Source organism: Cibotium barometz, chromosome 39, assembly GCF_041138505.1.
Source record: "Cibotium barometz isolate CiBa-2024 chromosome 39, ASM4113850v1, whole genome shotgun sequence".
NCBI lineage: Eukaryota > Viridiplantae > Streptophyta > Polypodiopsida > Cyatheales > Cibotiaceae > Cibotium > Cibotium barometz.
Window position 1 is genome coordinate 36,104,991 of NC_141084.1, and position 13,875 is coordinate 36,118,865.

Consider the following 13,875-nt stretch of genomic DNA (forward strand, 5'->3'; position numbering starts at 1 on the left):
ACTACGATAGATAAAGCAAATCCCGGATAGTAATTGTTCTATGGATAGGAATCAACGGCTGTGCCTCTTGATGGGGAAAAAAGCATTGATAGCACCATATTAGATAATTTGGGAAAAATCCCATTCCCATTTGAAAAATGGGAGCATGGTGAACTTGTCCAAAAGTTTGTCAAAACCCCCTCATGTGACATATCATCGGAAAGATCTTGAAGAGTAGAATCTAAATCTACGATCTCCAACAAATTTGGAGTTAGTATGTTTAAGATATGTCCAAAACTATATGGAGTAATTGATTCCCAAAATGTGAGATTTTTCCTAAATTACCTAATATTGACTTTGATCCCAATGATCCAAGTGCAAGTTTCTTCCTTGATTTGACCAAGTATCTTTATAGATGCAGTCGGATCTGTTTGATCAGTAAGGGTTTGACTACGTTAGAGTAAAAGTTTTCCTGGTGGAATCACCCGTGCTTTTCGGTAAAGGAAGTTTTTCCGGGTTTGGTTTTGGAACAACCGACGGATTAGTCTCTTATCCGGATATCCGTGGGTGAGGCCCCGAATGTGGGACCCTTGTCCCGCGCGAGAAGTGCTACTTCTGCTGCCAGTATCCTGAATCCGTTGCTCGGTGGGAACAGGGATCTTACAGATTTTTATTCTTTGATGCAGAATTATCTAGTTGTAGCAGAGCAAGTTCTCTGGAACTGTACAAAATGAGAAGCTAGTGCTTGTTATAGTATCTATAGTAGAAGTCATGGCATTTATATCCTCTGAGTTTGCATTAGTGTCACTTTCCTGTAATAAACCTGTAGACCCAGTACTGTGGAGAGGTTCCTTACCTTCTGAAGCATAATAACAATCCAGGGCACTTCTTGAGTTTAGAAAATTTAGTAATGGAACAGTGTTGCTTTCTTGGACTCCATTAGTAGCTAGGTCCCCAATTGCATGCATTTCCATCTTCTCCAAGTTGAATGCAAGGGAGCCAAGTGGGAGATTTGGATCTAAGATCCAAACCTTAGATCCTTACCTTCTGAAGCATTATAACAATCCAAGGCACTTCTTGAGTTTAGAGAATTTAGTAATGGAACAGTGTTGCTTTCTTGGACTCCATTAGTAGCTAGGTCCCCAATTGCATGCATTTCCATCCTCTCCAAGTTGAATGCAAGGGAGCTAAGTGGGAGATTTGGATCTAAGATCCACAAACCAATGAAGTGTCCACAATGACCATGCCCATGCCCATGCGCATGAGTAATCATTCCAACTGGAGACACTTGTAATTGCCAAGTAGAATCAGTGTCCTTTCACTTCACCCAAAGTCTTAGGATTGTTGTTTTCTTTTGGTCCATCTTATCACAAATTATGCATGAGTATTTAGTAGGATCCATCTCAGAGTACCTGTCTGCGACATGTATAATAAAGGTTCCTACAACTTTATTGCTATATCATATGCTTATTTGTTCCACGGGAACACTCACGGGAACACGGATTATGGAAGGAGGCCAGAAGCAATTAATGCGAGAGAGCGGGATTGTAGCCATGGGAACATAAAGACGCACATAATTTTTCCATATTTTTGTGCCGAAGTGCAATGTAAATCGTTTTAGGCCAATGTGGGTTCTAAATGAGAGTTCTAAGTGTATTAAGCAAGGCTCACTTATTGGGTTGTCCGCCCATGTGTGAAAGAGGCCTAGGGCTAGTGACATCTCTATAAAAGAGATGTTAGCTAAAGAACGAGGACTTTTTGGGCCATTCTCATAAGCTATTGACACTACAAGACAATGCTGCCATACACGCGTTTCATACACGCGATAAATTACGAACGCGTGTATGGTCGCGCCTGTATTTGAATAGAATCGGGCGCGTGTATTTTTGCATTTAAATTCGCGTGTGTATTTGCATTAATAAACGCGTGTATAAAAGCGTCTATATACACGCAGTAATACACGCACCTATACACGATAATATTTACGGGGTAATACTCGCTATTATACACGGATAAATACACGCTACTATACACGGATTAATACACGAATGGCAGAGAAAAACTGAAAAAAAACTGAATTCCTTTACAAAATTAAAAACTATTTTCCTTAAACCATCTCATAGTACATTACAGTATAGATCATTACACAATCCCACTACATGCATTTACAACAATGAAATATATTCAAGAATAAATCATATTGCATATGAGATGATGGAAATGTCATCAATTTAGAACATACAGTGACGGATTGGTTAGGGTTCGATCTCATCTTCAATAAGATCCATCCTTGCCAAACGATCAACATCAATATCCATTTGATCAATTGGTAAGGCTACGATTAAATTTATTCCACTATCGATATTCTGTACTCCATTGATAATGGTATCGATGTCCTGATCATCCTCATCAACATCACCATCATCCTCAATGGTAGGGTCATTCTCATGATCATGAGAAATGGCATGCTCATCCTCATTATCACGATCATCTCTTATTTCTTGATCATCGATCACAACATCTTCAATGGCATATGCATGTTCGACGTCATCTTCATTGCGGCTTGTTACATCCTCCATATGCTCCATATCAGTGAATGTATTATACATCACTTTGGAACGTGGTGCAATAGGGATGACGTACCACCATTTGATGTCATGCACCATTGGTAGATAGATAACCTACTCAAATACACACAGTACAGTAATTAATTAGCATATCAAAAGTCAAGGGGTACGCGAGCTTAGATATATATGTACATGAAACACATTAGTAAAAAAATGCATACCTGCTCACATTGTTGTGGCAATACGAGCCTATCTTTCTTTGTTTGCCAGAACTTTGTAGAGTCAATAGTTACATATCCACTTGCATGGCGTTTTATCGTTGCATCAGGCCCTTTTTCCACCACGTTCATTTGCCATTTGACATCCAAAACATACACAAAGAAGCGACGAAAGTCAAGCCTAAATATGTCTTGGATTATGCCACAATAATCATCCATTTTTCCATTAGCTCCCTCAAAGCTACTAATGACACCGCAATCTTGTGTATTTCTCTTTTCATCAATTCTTTGTGTTCGAAAATGCTTGCCTTCACACCATATAGCATTGAACATAGTGCACTGGACCAAAATAGAAACAATATTTGTGTAAGCAATGTGAATAAATATTAAAAGAAAATCACTTACAACTAATGCAAAACATTAGTTCTATGTACCTTTGACATGCATCCTCGTGCATACTCCCATTCTTCCGCCGTGATATGCAGCCCCTCGTCACTCTCTGCTCTCTCCATTTCCTCATGCAACCAATCAACATGGATATCATTCGGAAGTGTTGCTAGATGCTTAGGGTACGCCTGGAATTAGAAGGGATAACATAAGATGTTTCCCTGGAATTAGAAGGGATAACATAAGATGTCCCTTCTTGATCGCCATTGATGGTGGAAGGTTATAATTCACCAGCACAACTGGCCACACGCTGTACGCGGTGCTTTTGAAACCAAATGGATTCACTCCATCCATACCCAGGCCAAGTCTCAAGTTTCTGGGCTCTGTTTTAAAGCTGGGCCACTCATCTTCAATATGCTTCCAAGCAGGAGTGTCTGCGGGAATTCTCCACATGCCATCATCCGATCGATGTGAGGAATGCCATGACATGAGCTCTGCTATAGATTTGCACTTGAACATGTGTTTGATGCGAGGAATTATAGGAAAGTGTCGCAAGACTTTACGAGGTACATCAAAACTCTTCATATCTGTTCTGTACCTTGCTTCACCACAAGTGGGACATGTCAGAGCCTCCTTATGCGTCCCACGAAAGAGAATGCAATCATTGACGCATGCATGTATTTTATCATAATCCAGTCCTCCAAGAGATGTCACATAGCGCCTCGCTATGTCTCTTGAGGTGGGCAGTCTATTTTCCTTTGGAAGCATATTTGACAATAGCCTGCATCCAATATCATCAATTATAATTAGTCTTAAATCCTAAACCTTAAACCACTAATTCAAATTTATAAGTTAGAATGCTTACTTCAACAATGCGTCAAGACTTGCATTGCTCCATCCATAAACTGTTTGTATATTAAGTAGTTCAAGGGAAGCACGTAAAACTGAGAATGTGCACCCTTCAAACACCGGTGTCGATGAAGCTTTATAAAGATGCTCTTGTTCCATATCATCGTCGTCCATACCTTTGGGATCATCCTTAAAAAGATTTCGCACCATATCATCAAGCACCTCCTCTTCCACAACTTCGTGAGGTGCAGGGCTATTGTCGTCCCTTTCCCACTCATCTCTGACATTAGATCCCGAAGCTCCAGCATCATCTCGTCGACGCTTTACGTGCTCTCGTCGCGCGTAGGGTACCATGTTAGGGTGTGGTACTGCATCCTGCTTCAATTTATCAAATTATATGTTACAACTCTATTAATTTAATTTGGATACCATGAGTCATTTGAATACCATCAATTTACATCTACTCACCTCCAAACCTGTTTGATTCCATTCTCCATACATGGAGATATGATTCAAGGTAATTCGACGTGCTCGTACAATGCATCCTTGACATCGATTACACATACATTTGATCCGTTGTCCCAACCACACATCGCGATTACGATGACGCATTGTCTCATCTTCCTCAGAACTGCTTGAAGAGGTTGATGACATCCTGTGTACAAATCAGAAAACACAAACTCATTATATATTTTTAATGAAAGCACAAAAACGCGTGTATTCACGCGGCTATCTCCTACAATTTGCGTGTATAAACGCGGCTACTTCCTAAAAAACGCGTGTATTCACGCGGCTAATATCTGCAAAACGCGTGTATAAACGCAGCTACAATCATGTACACGCGAATATACCTGCGTTTATATACGTTTATGTACGCGGTGCTTTTGAAACCAAATGGATTCACTCCATCCATACCCAGGCCAAGTCTCAAGTTTCTGGGCTCTGTTTTAAAGCTGGGCCACTCATCTTCAATATGCTTCCAAGCAGGAGTGTCTGCGGGAATTCTCCACATGCCATCATCCGATCGATGTGAGGAATGCCATGACATGAGCTCTGCTATAGATTTGCACTTGAACATGTGTTTGATGCGAGGAATTATAGGAAAGTGTCGCAAGACTTTACGAGGTACATCAAAACTCTTCATATCTGTTCTGTACCTTGCTTCACCACAAGTGGGACATGTCAGAGCCTCCTTATGCGTCCCACGAAAGAGAATGCAATCATTGACGCATGCATGTATTTTATCATAATCCAGTCCTCCAAGAGATGTCACATAGCGCCTCGCTATGTCTCTTGAGGTGGGCAGTCTATTTTCCTTTGGAAGCATATTTGACAATAGCCTGCATCCAATATCATCAATTATAATTAGTCTTAAATCCTAAACCTTAAACCACTAATTCAAATTTATAAGTTAGAATGCTTACTTCAACAATGCGTCAAGACTTGCATTGCTCCATCCATAAACTGTTTGTATATTAAGTAGTTCAAGGGAAGCACGTAAAACTGAGAATGTGCACCCTTCAAACACCGGTGTCGATGAAGCTTTATAAAGATGCTCTTGTTCCATATCATCGTCGTCCATACCTTTGGGATCATCCTTAAAAAGATTTCGCACCATATCATCAAGCACCTCCTCTTCCACAACTTCGTGAGGTGCAGGGCTATTGTCGTCCCTTTCCCACTCATCTCTGACATTAGATCCCGAAGCTCCAGCATCATCTCGTCGACGCTTTACGTGCTCTCGTCGCGCGTAGGGTACCATGTTAGGGTGTGGTACTGCATCCTGCTTCAATTTATCAAATTATATGTTACAACTCTATTAATTTAATTTGGATACCATGAGTCATTTGAATACCATCAATTTACATCTACTCACCTCCAAACCTGTTTGATTCCATTCTCCATACATGGAGATATGATTCAAGGTAATTCGACGTGCTCGTACAATGCATCCTTGACATCGATTACACATACATTTGATCCGTTGTCCCAACCACACATCGCGATTACGATGACGCATTGTCTCATCTTCCTCAGAACTGCTTGAAGAGGTTGATGACATCCTGTGTACAAATCAGAAAACACAAACTCATTATATATTTTTAATGAAAGCACAAAAACGCGTGTATTCACGCGGCTATCTCCTACAATTTGCGTGTATAAACGCGGCTACTTCCTAAAAAACGCGTGTATTCACGCGGCTAATATCTGCAAAACGCGTGTATAAACGCAGCTACAATCATGTACACGCGAATATACCTGCGTTTATATACGCGAATATAAACGCACACATAAACGCGGCGGCATATTTAAACTAAACATAGCCCGCCTTCCCCAAATATAGATTTTGAACTTAGAAATCAACAGTGCGCCTGTTTTCGCCTCTTCCAACAGCAAAGAGGGAGCAGAGAAAGGAGCACACACACGGGAGAAGGAGGGAGCAGAGAAGGAGCAGAGAGGACTCACTTTTTCAGAGGTGAGTCACTTTGTCCTGTGCCTTGTCTCTTTTGTCAGATTTGTTTACTTTGCTCTTTGCTCTTTGGGTTTGTCTTTTTGCACACGATTGGGTTGCTGCATCCTGACAGGGGCGACAATGGCTGGTCCTTTTGTAAGGACATTCTGTTTTTGTCGGGGGGTCGGTCTTTTCGAGAAATTTTTTTCGCAGGTCGCGTGTAAGAACGCGTGTAGGAGCGCGTGTAACCTGTCTGCAGAGTTTTTCCACGCGCATATACACGCGTTTTTTGCCGGGTATATACACGCGTTTTTTGCCGGGTGTATACACGCGTTTCTGCAGACAGAAAACTGCCGCGTTTCAGATTTCAGGGTTTGCAGGCATTTGACTTGTGTAATGACAATGTGTGAGTCAAGAGACAGCCCATGATGTACATGATGATGTTTGTTGCAGGTTCTTTATGGATATTCCAGGTTCTTCATCCGATCCATTTGCGTACAGCAATTGGTTGATGGAGATGATGAATCACTTTGGGCGCCAACCTGGTCCGGTTGAGCTTACAGAGTATATGTATGTCCATCCCCCTCCTTCCCTGCCTGGTGTCTATACCCCTGTCGCGAGTATCCAGGGCACTCCAGTGCCGTCTATTCCTCCGAGTCCGACGAGACGGCATGCAGCTTCTCCTCTTCCACGTCCACCGAGGAGACATACCTCGTCCCAGACACACTCACGTACACCCTCACAGCCACCATCACGTGCTCCCTCAGAGCCACCGTCACGTCAGGGCTCACAGCCACCGTCACGTAGACAATCCCCCAGTCGTGACTCCACCCGCAGCAGTAGGAAGAGTGGGAGTGGGGGAGGATGCGGCGGGTGCTTTGGTGGGGGAGGTGGGGGAGGTGGGGGAGGTAGTAGGGCACGGGGTGAGAGAGGAGATAGAGGGAGAAGAGTTAGAGGAGACAGTTCGGAAGAGGAGGAGATGAGAGAGATGGAGAGAGTGGTTTGCTATGATGTGACGGATAGGGGCGGGATAGTGATGGATGCGAGGGGGAGGGAGGTAATGGAATACATGCGTGGGGTAGTATCAAACTCATATAGAAATTGTTTTATTAAATTTAAAGATCAAAATAGCCGATTAGTTGGGGAGGTGATAGAGGCTGTACACAGTCGGTACCCCAATCCCCCACATGCTACATTCTCGGATGTATGGGGAAGGACGCGAATAAGGGAGATCTTAAGTAATAAAAGATCTCACCTTAAAAAACTCGCGTACGATGACCGGCTAAATGTAGCTGCGGGTGGCTATCCTGCCGAGAAACCTGCCACTGCGCACAAACGCGAGTGGAAGGAGGCAAAGAAACGAGCAGAGGGTGGCGTGAAGAGCAGGCAGCATGTGGAGGCACGACGGATCCAGATGGAGACCGTTGGATCTTCGCATTTCGGATCTGGCGGCGTCGAGTCATGGGAGGCAGAGTTCGTAAGTATCCTGTCACTTTATTTGATTGTTTACTTAATTCATTGATTCTATGAATTGTTTTAATCTTACAAATTGTGTTGATTATGATACAGCGACGGGTTACGGGGAGGAAGCCCACAACCCACGATACTGCGTATGCTCGCCGGCATAGCAGACGTGACACGTGGGCCATCTTCAGAGCCGAGGGACGTATTACGGACGCGCAGTTTGAGTTGGCCATGAGACCATACGGTCGACAGGTACTTGAAAATTCGTAACGAATGGTTTTGGTTTATTGAATTGCATATATATATATATATATATACTTATATACTATATATTACTTGAACAGGCACAAGCTGCTGATGATCCACCGGCCGCCGCTGCAGAGGGTGGACGTGAGCACTACTCCTCGGACATTCCGACCGATGCGAGCTCATCTGAGCATGAGGGGAGCACCGAGTCATCATCTGGGTCTGAGTAGTACTCAGATTTGTAGTATCACATTCCATATTTAGGATGTGATTGTATATATTTTTTTGTAAACTCAAGCCATGGGCTACTTCGAGATATGGACTCCCTTGTATACATGTATGAAATTTTGATAGTAATATTGAATTGATTGATCGATAGTATTACATTCATGGCTCTCTTGAATCGTGTAATGACAATGTATGCATTCATGTCGTTCTTGTCTTAATCTCCCTCGTGCATATGTTCTTCGTGGATGGTCTAATGCACCAAAAACCCTAAACCAGAGAGTGCTATTGGGTGCTGGAATGCTGGAACAGTATTCAGGCACCAAATAGCACTCTCTGGATTTTTTTTTTTGCTCTCTGTTCGCGTGTATAAACGCGTCAAAACTGCTAAAAATTGCGTGTATCTGCGCGGATACACTGGAAATAACGCGTGTATACACGCGTATAAACTGGCAGTAACGCGTGTATAAGCGCATCTAAATAAAATAAACGCGTGTACAGACGCAAGTAAAAACGCGGCTGGGACATTGGAACTGAACAGGATGCGGCTATACACCCGTGTATAACCGCGTCTAATAGAAGAAGACGCGTGTATACTGGCGTGTATTAATGCGTCTGAAAAAAAAAACGCGGCTACACACCCGTGTATACGCGCGTCTGAGAGGTACTTTACACGCGTTTTTACACGCATGTCTGTGGCCGCGAGAATACACGCGCTGATACACGGGCCCGCTACTGTTTTTCACAAGTCATTTTTAGCGGCTAAGAGCGCGGGTATGAGCCCAATCCCTTGTAGTGTGAGTGAAGCTCTTGAGCTCTCAAGCTATGGCAACTCTCTAACTCTCTGTATTGTACTCTAATGAGCATCAAGCTCCATTAATCAATGAGTAAAGCTCCATTTCTTTCTCTTAATCTCTTTTAGCATCATTGATGTAGATTAATCTATGATTAGTTGAATGCTTCTTTCTCTCTCTTGTGTATGCATGCTTGTAGTGTGTGTGTGTGTAGTCTCCATTGATGCAAGCTCTTGCCCACTTCATTGGCAATGAGCTATTCATGGATAGACTCTCTCTATGAGCTTGTGGGTTTGTGAATGTTACATTCTATGCTTGCTTAAGCTTGTGGGTAAGTACGCTTATAGATTTGCTTGCGTTAGGGAAAGCTAAGATTTAATCAATGTTTGAATGGGATTAAGAGCCATGCATTGCTTGTTCTCTTGATTAGTGTAGTGGGGATTGAGAGATTGATTGAGGTGTTTGAATGGTTGAATCGTCAAGTGGTGGTTCGTGTATGTGAGCTCTCCCTCAAGGGATAAGCCTTCATGCACTACTCGGGTCGAGTCCTCGGATTGACATTGTGTTTCTCAACACATTTGTTGATCGGTAGTACTCTATGAGCACTATATTGCACGGTAGAGAGAACCGCTCATCAATGGCGCCGCTGTCGGGGAGCGAGTGCCTACATTAGTTGAGCACCATACACACACTACCACTATCCTTGTTAAGCTCCAATCAGTTGCAAAACCATTGGATAAGAGAGTAGGCTTTAGGTGTGGGATCCTAAGAGCGCTACGGGTAGATTAGGATTAGAAAAAGGTATTAAGAATAGATTAGAAGAACCCCCCATTAAGCGGTTGAGTTATTCCTGCAAGCAAGCTTTAGGTTATCTTAATTTTTGTTAAATTTGTGACTAATTTTGGTACTAATTCTTTTGTTAAATTCTCTTTATTCTCTTGCAATTTGAGTGCGATTGGCTAGCTATGTGCAAAGGACCTCTCTCTTGAGGTCGGGACAAGGATTCAACACACGAGAAGGATTGGAGATAGGCGCTAAACTTGCCAATTTCAATTTGTGTGCGAAAGAGAGGGATGATTTGCATTTCTGTCATTCTGTTTGAGGTTAATTTTTGCTGTCTGAGGTTAATTTTTGCAGTTTCAATTTTGTGCATGTTCGTTTTATTTTATGTTTTTAGCTTAGTTCTCTGTTAAACCTGCACCTACAGCTTAATTTTGTGCATTTTTAGTTCTTCGTTAAACCCGCACCTACAGAGAAACTAAAATCTGTACACACACATGAAGGTTGCACACATAAAAGGTACATTGAGTTCCCTGCAAATCTCATAGCTGCACATGCATTGAGTTCCCTGCAAATCTCACAGATGCACACGCATTGAGTTCCCTGCAAATCTCACAGCTGCACATGCACAGATGCACCCACTCAGAGAGCGTACCGAGCACGCGCTTCAAAAAAGAAAAAACAATAAAAGAAGGCGGCCATGCGTGAACAGCGCACCGCGTAGAGAGACCCACACACCGCACCATAAAGACCGCCACTGCACCGGATAAAGGGGTGTTAAAAAAAAGTCTGGAAAATTTTTCATTTTTTGGCGCAAAAAATTGGGAGGTTTTCTAACTTTTTGAGAGGAGTTAGAAAACACCCATCGTTGAAATTTTGGTCCCGGAACCATGAGTTCAGTATGGGAAATCGGTAAATTTTAGGCAATTTTTTACCCTGAAAAATACGCTATTTTTTTGGCCCAATGTGTTCGAGGGGGTTCAAAATGGGTTCTGGCAAAGTTTGAGCCAACTTGAAATTTTTTGGAAAAAAAAATATAAAAAACCAACCTTAAAATTTGACCTTATGCACTTGCGGTCAAGATGTCATATAGACACTGCCATAGGGTCTAAGGCACCTTCTAGAGTACCTACTACGCAGGAAAGTGGGACCCAATCGGTAGGAAATTTGGCAGATATTGCTGAAACCTTTTTTGAAACCTTTTTCGAATCTCAATCTGATACCCTTTTCAGGACAACTAGCTCATTGTCTATGGACAATCTAGGGCCGTCAAATAGTCATCCCTTAGCCCCGAATAGGACACCCACAAGATCTTTTAATCCATTTGAAGCCGACATCATGGGGTTACCACTCAATGTGAGACTTCAATATGTCTACATGAATGCTCAAGGAGCTGAGATCTTTAGGGATCCACAACAACGGTATCTCGTTAAGATTGCAGACTTTTTCTCAGAGCTTGATAGAGAACCTCTAGTCAATGACCAGGGTAACATGTACATGGGTGGAGATGGTGTTTGCTACGAAGTCACCTATCATCCAGAGAATGTAGACAAATTAGGAGGGCTCTCTAAGAGTGAGTTCCTAGACTTATCATAGCCTTCCGGAGCAAGGGAGTCTAGAGATGATTGGCTCATTGAGCCGGACATGCCTCGACCATCCAATGCCCAGTCCTCAAAGCCATCCATAGATGATTTACTTTTTGTAGATCTAAATTTGGAAAGGGACAAGAAAGGCAAGAGCAAAATGGATCAAGGGGGGCTGAGAACCAATGGGAGTTTGTACGACAAATTTCAGTGACAAAGGTCTTTTAGGATGACCCACTTCAAGAGGTCTATAAGGACTCTTTAGAAGGATATTATGCCACAACTAGATTGCCAGAGCTAGATCTTCCTCTAGCACTTGTGGTGGTAGTCGAGAAGCTTGCAGGATACAAGAACCAAATCGTTGATAAATGGGCCAATGAATACCTAACCTTAGATTAGAAGGAGATTTGTGAGCTCACGTGGAGAGGACAACCATTATTCATGGAAGTGTTCTCAACTAATATAGCTAAACCAGGAGAGACAGCCTTTCTTGGAGAAACTATTGCTCCTCCCCTACGAAAGTTCACTAGAGAGGGACCCTCAACATCAAAGTGGACCACTACAAGTAGCCCAACTCTAGCACCAAGATATTATCCTACACCAAAAGTGAGACCACAGATCACACCACAACAACGTTTCTCTCACTATGATAATCAGAGGGTAGCGGAGCCAACTCGGCCTCCCATAAATGCACCTCCTGAAATGTGGGTAACAAGTTCTTTGGAGAGGGTTGGTGAGGCAGGTAATAGGGGACCCACACCAATTTTAGATACATATGGACCATCTTACCAAAGAGAGGAACCACTGAGAGTGAGAGGCCGTAGGCCTGATGATGAGTATTCAAGACGAGTAAGGCCATCAACTCTTTAGAAAATGGTAAAGAAGTACGAAGGGTCGGGAGGTCCATATGACCACGTAGCAGCATTTAGGCAAGCAGTTCGAGCTGAGCAAGCGACTGAAGGATTTGGGATCACTCTTGAGGGAAAGGCCCTTGCTTGGTTTTAGGCACTAGAGGCTTCAGACAAATCTTCTTTACGAGTTTTGGAAGAGAGATTCATTGTTCTTTTTCCTTGATGGGAATTCAGCATGACGTAGTAGCAAACAACTACTCTTTCAAGCAAGGCGAGACTGAGAGTGTTAGAGACTGTGTAAATAGGATGAAGCAGTACATTAATCATTGCCCAGAAGATGAGAAGCCCACCCAAAGTCGATTAATTTCTCTATTCTTAAAAGGACTCAAAAATTCAACACTGCACACACATCTCTATGCAAAGAAGCATACATTAATCGTTGCCCAGAAGATGAGAAGCCCACCCAGAGTCGATTAATTTCTCTCTTCTTAAAAGGACTCAAAAATTCAACACTGCACACACATCTCTATGCAAAGAAGCATACAAATTTCAATGTGTGTTGCCATGATGCTATGGATTTCACAGATAACTTCAAATTCCAAGAAGGTGCTGGCCCTGAGGTGCAACCTAGAGATCAGTGGGGTGATGACCAAAGTTCAGGGTCTAGCGCACTAGTAAATCCAAACTAGCAGATAGCTAACCTAGTGCTAAGGAGATTGGGACAAACCTATCACCCACCCATGCAGCCACAACAACAGCAGCAGCAGGTCCTCATCTTTGTGGAGCATGTGGCAGTAACCATAAAACCGAGGAATGTAGTACCTTTTCTCCTCTAGTCACAAACCAACCCACAAAGAAGTGGTGCCAGGCCTATGCTTGGAATTATACCCACACCACACTGGAATGTACTCGCATTGCAAGAATGAGACAGGAGCATGAGCAGCAAAGGGGTGCAGTGGCTCCACAAATGCATCAACAGTATACTAATTTTGAATGTAAGCCACCGATGGCACAAGAGCAAGCATGACCTGTACTTGGAGCTCAACCTCCTGCTCCTGGGACTGCTCCTGTGAGGTTTGTAGACATGACAATTCAAATATCTGTAGAAACTTGGTAAACTCAAGCTATGTGGAGGAGGAATATGCATCATATTCATCCAAGGAAAATCTCTTTGAAAGTCCCGCATATCCAAGCCAAGCACTGGAGCCTCAGCCGGGGGAACAAAATTCTTTGATGTTGCTAAGCGGCTACCAACCTGGGACTCCAGGCCCCTCAGGTCAATGGCAGCAAAGGAAAGTAGAAGCCAAACTAATGGGCCCCTGTTTATGAGTGCGGAGAAGCCCATTGGGCTTGTGATTGTCCACATTGCCAAAGGCAAGCAGCTCGATCCAATACAACAGTACCACAGTTTCCACCAATTGAAAGATATTGTCTAGGGTGTTTTATAGAACACTTTCCAAAGGATTGCTTGCTGAAACCA